This window comes from Borostomias antarcticus, assembly GCF_949987555.1.
Source record: "Borostomias antarcticus genome assembly, chromosome: 7".
Classification (NCBI taxonomy): Eukaryota; Metazoa; Chordata; class Actinopteri; order Stomiiformes; family Stomiidae; genus Borostomias; species Borostomias antarcticus.
The window spans coordinates 24,856,964-24,862,477 of record NC_140240.1 but is presented as its reverse complement, the minus strand read 5'-3'; positions in this window follow the sequence as shown (position 1 = coordinate 24,862,477).

Here is a 5,514-nt window from a genome sequence, read left to right as displayed (position 1 = left end):
ATCACTTGTACAGCCAGGAAGCATGTTTACACATCAGCTGTTAACGTTAGTCCTGCCCATAGAAATGCACTGATAGGCTATTAGATGACCAGGGAAGAGCAGAAAAATGCTAGCCTACTGGATTATTTTTCGGACTTCATACACTGGACATGGAATCAACTGTCACTCAAAAATTGTTGTTTACAAAACGTTATATTGATTAGATTAGATTCAACATTGCACCATAGCCTACAAGTAACTTACTGGAACATCAAAACGTAATGAAATGCCGTTGACATCGTACAGCGAATAGTGATTTTTTCTGAAATGCGTGTCATAACGATCCAATGACATGTTCCTTTGCATCTACATTAAACTAAGCTTTTCCATGGATTTTACAATTTTTTAATGATTATTTGAGAAGATATTGGGCTTCTTCACCATGGTTTTTCATGGCACCGGCAGCCATGTTTCATATCACTGCTTCTTTTCGCAAAGCATTGTGTGAATTTTCATCTACCCCTCGGTTTCAAGTCAGCATCTGAAAACCCTCGTTTTGGAGGGCAGTTTGAACGTCAACTAGCCCTCGATATACCCCCTACTAGCCCTCGAAGCTAAAAGGAATGGGACACACTACCCTACGCGTGAACGCGCAAAATATAGGGGTATGGCCAAGAGCTAGGGCTAAGGGGGGGTATTGGGATTGGGCCTTAGTGTTGCCGGTTATGCCGATGCCACAGGTGTCACCATGTTGCTTGTCGGTGCTTGTCCGATCTCAGGTCCCCTGACCGACACACAAGAACAACCAGTTAAGCCAGCTAAGCCACTAACCTAGCAAACCTACGGCACAGGTGAACATCACTTCGACCCGCTTCGAAGAGCGGGTTAAATCGATTTGGAGCTCGTTCATGAAAAAAAAAAGGAAAAAAGTCTGCGTTTCAATTTGGTCAGCCTAGCAGCCTAAAGTAACACACCAGCCATCGCTTCCCTCTCCGCCCCTATCTCTATCTCTCTCTCTCTCTCTCTCTCTCTCTCTCTCTTTGTGATTCAGTTACTGTTCTGTTCGGCTCCTCTGCTGTGGCCTCAGGCGAGGCCCCTGGGCCCCGAGTTCCGAGGTAGCGGACTGAAATCAAATCGTCAATTCAGGGTCGCGAGGAAAGCCCGGAGAAGCCGATAGAGAGAACTTGCCGCGCACCGCCCGTCCCCCCCCCCCCCCTCCCCGGCCCATTTCTCTTCTCTCTCTCCTCATCTCTCTCACCCAGACCCAATCCCTCTTCTTCTTCGCTTCATTTGACGTTTCATTTTGTTTTATCTGTTGCTTAACTGGCCTCGTTTCGTGTTTTTTTTGTTGTTGTTTTTTTGCCACCCGCCGGTATTTTGATTTCTCAACCAGAACCCTCAATGGTTTTTCTGCTTGCATTTTTTCCAAAAAAAAAGAAGGAATATACAGTATGCCGTTTTATCTGGCAAAATTCTGCCGCTCTAGTAATTTGTTGCCCTCCTTTTTTGTTTGACGTGTGAGCGCTGTTTTCCCCAGAGAAAGTTTCCACAAACAAACTGTGGAAATAGGATAGGGATCAGTAAGAACAGTAAGACCTCCACTTTAACGGCCTTCATTTTACAAAGGCATTATAATTGCGATTTAGCCCAGGTCACATTCCCCAGCACACATGCACACACACACACACACTTAACAAACTGTCCCACATACTCGCCCACGCACACACACACACACACACACACTCTCCCTCACACATAAGCCTTATTTCCACTGTCGTGCCGAACCGATACCGTGCTCAAACCGGGCCGCTCCGGACCCGTGGGAACGGTTACAGTGTCTGTTTCCACTTCTCGGACTGTTGCGTTCCACGGAATGTTGTTATTGTCGGTTGCCATGGTAGTTGGTTTTGTCTCTTCACATTTCTACTAAAGAACGGTTCTGCTTCACTCAGTACGGTTAGACAGCTGTGCCATGGGAACAGTTCTGCGAACGGTTCTGGGCCCAATGGGTCCCATGTGGAAACACCGTCGGAACGGTTACCCTGCATGCTCAGAACGGTTCGGCACGACAGTGGAAATAAGGCTATATACACATACCCTCACACATATACAGTACTCACACACCCACGACTACTTGACAAACTGTTCCACATAATCGCCCAGACACACACACACACACACACACATACACACGTACGTCACTCTGACATGAGGGCGTTGAGACGAGTGGGGCATGAATCAGGATCACCATAAAGGGAATTAAAGAGAATAAATAGGTGGCCATCATAGAGCCTGAGTGATTTATGCGTGCTTCCAACGCGCTGCCTGAACGGTGCACCCCCAGAAATCAATATGTAATTATAGACATCCTACCCTGAGCTGTTCACACCACCCTCCTCACACACACACACACACACACACATACCGCCCAGCCACCGCCTTCAAAACAAATGTCAGACTACCACTGCAAGCACAGCCGGGAGCAGTGAAATAGTGTGTGTGTGTGTGTGTGTGTGTGTGTGTGTGTGTGTGTGTGTGCGTGTGTGTGTGTGTGTGTGTGTGTGTGTGTGAAAGTGACAGGGGTTATGGTGTATGAGTATATGTGATGTGTGAGTGTGTGTGAGGGGGTGGCGGGTTATGATGTGTGTGTGGGTGAGAGTTTATTGTTTGTGTGTGTGTGTGTGCGTGTGTGTGTATTGGGTTCATGCCAGGATGATGAGAGTTATGGTGTGTGTGTGTGTGTGTGTGTGTGTGTGTGCGTGTGTGTGTGTGTGTGTATTGGGTTCATGCCAGGGTGATGGGTGTTATGGTGTGTGTGTGTGAGAGAGAGAGAGAGAGAGAAAGAGAGAGAGAGAGGGAGGGTATGTGTGTATCAAGTTTATAATAGTTTTGCTTTTTTCATTAGTTTTTATTTTTATCGTTTTAACTTTTTGTTATCAATTTCAGTTTAGTTTTGATTAGTTTTAAAGCAGGTTTGCTAGTTTCGTTTCGTTTTTATTTTTTGAAAATGCTTAGTTTTAGTTTAGTTTTTATTAGTTTCAGTATTAGTTTTAGTTTTTTATTCTTCTGTTCTACCCTTGTCAGACCATCCTGATCTTGTGAGCTCACGTTGTTTCACTCCGTGTGAAACAAACCATCTGGCGCACGTCAGGTTACTTCTGCGCAGGGGCATAGCTAAATAAAATGGAGGATAGATTTCATATCCACCCAAAATACTAGGCTTATGTATGAAATGAAAAAGACTAAAACTAAGGACATTTTCTCTATAATTGTATTTTATTTTAGTTAGTTTTGTAAACACACAATGCAGTTTTAGTTAGTTATCGTTTTTTTGTAAAGTCTAGTTTTTATTTTTATTTCAGTTAACTAAAATGTTTTTTCACACCTAGTTTTCGTTTTTTAGTTAGTTTTCGTTAACTATAATAACCTTGGTGTGTATACATATTTGTGTGTGTGTGCGCGTGTGTGCGTGTGTGTGTGAGAGAGAGAGACGGTATACAGTAAGTATGTGTGCATATGTGTGTATACGTATTTGTGTGTGTGGGTAAAACGTACTTGTGTGTGTGAGAGAGAGAGAGAGAGAGAGAGAGAGCAGACTGTATGTGTGTATGTCTCTTGGGTCCGCCCCAGGGGGACAGATGGTGGTTTTCTGTGCGAGGCGGGCAGCGGAGAGTGATGGCCATGCCCAACCACGCCAAGACAGAACAGGGTCATCTGGGTGACCTGTAGGGCTCTCTGGCACTCGCCTCCTACTGTCCTGACCTTTCCAATATAGTGGCCGTTTGGAAAAGATGACTCGAATTAATTTGTTTTTGTTTGTGTGTGTGTGTGTGTGTGTGTGTGTGGGCGCACAGATGTGTCTTCCTGCCTACATGTGTGCCGGCATGTGGGCGCACTAGTTTGTGTTCATGTGTGTGTGTGTGTGTGCGTGAGCGGGGCCGGTGCGTGTCATCCTGGCCGCGCGCGTGTCGGCGTGTGCGCGCGCATGCGCGTGTGTGTCCTCCGTAAGCTGTCGGCCGTGATGAACAACTCGCGGGCGCCTGAGCCCTGTTCACAGCTCTCAGCCGGCCTCCCGGCTAAATCAATGGGCTAAGCAGTCAATGTCTGCTCTCGCCCGGGACGGCCAGCAGAGCCTTATCTGGCCCCGCAGTTTAGCGCTGACCCCCTCACAGGTAGAGGAGGATCAGCGCCATCCATCTCCAACCCCCCCCCCCCCCCCCCCACCCCTCCGCCCCCCACCTGGCAGACAGCCTCATCCCTCTCCCTCTCTCTGCCTCGCTCGCTTGTTTTATTACTTTCTGTCTCTCTGGCTCTTAGAATTCTTCTCTCTCTCTCTCTCTCTCCCCCCCTCTCTCTCTCTCTTCACCCCTCTCTCTGGGTTTCTCTCGTTAAATGGCGCCTTACTTTCTGTCTCTCTCTCTCTTCATCTCTCTCTCTTCATCTCTCTCCCTGGGTTTCCCTCGTTAAATGGCACCTTACTTTCTGTGTCTCTCTCTCTCTCTATCTATCTCTCTCTCTCTGGGTTTCTCTCGTTTATGGCGCCTTAATTTCTCTCTCTCTCTTGGTTTCTCTTTTATGTTGCCTTGCTTTCAATCTCTCTCCATCTCTTTCTCTCTCTCTCTCTCTCTCTCTCTCTCTCTTTCCCTCCCCCCCTTCATCCTTCCCTGTATTCCTTTGTTCTCCTGGGTGCCGCCCGGTCTGACCACAGGAGCTGATGATACATGGCGCTAGTGAAATTGACACACACATTATTGCCTATCAATACAGCCTGAGGTTTGAGAAGATCGGAGAACCTGAGCCCTTTCCAGTTCTCCCCACCTTCCACCCATAGGCTCCTTCCTCTGGAACTCAGCCTGTACATACAGGTGCTGAATACACCATATATGTATGTACAGTAGGACCCCACTCATCCGAACTTCAGAGATCCGAACCTCCCGGTCTACCGGACAGGCTTAAAAAACTCTTCTTTTTTTTTGGAGCCTGCTATCTGGTTACTGGTGGGATTTTCATTACAGTACTGTAGGCCTATTTGCATTTAAATAAACACGTACTGTATCCTACTGTGAATAAAAACAGAACTGTATGTACACCTACATGTTGCCTGTAGGCTGTAGCCTACTGTCACGTTTAATTTCTTTGTTACTTTAATGTCGAGTGCAAAACGCAAACGAGTCTGCTGCACGAGAGCTGCATTCCTTGGTAGCCAGAAAGCGCATCAGCAACCTGAAGCAGAGGAGTATCGAGTAATTTTTCGTTCCCAGTTAATGGACTTCAGGAACACATACGTGTTGTAAGCATGTTAGCTTACTAGGCCTACTGTATAGCCTACAGCCTAGGCCACGTTAGCCTACATCGGTTGTTTAGGCTGAAATAGCCTAAGACACGACAGCTTGTCTGTCATTTCATTTATTTCTTTATTTATTTATTATTATTTGCTCTAATTGTTATAATGTTGGGTTGTTTTTAGGCTATACCATTTTGTTCTGCGAATACAGTAGCCTATCGATGCAGCGTAGGCCTCATTTGAGAATAAAG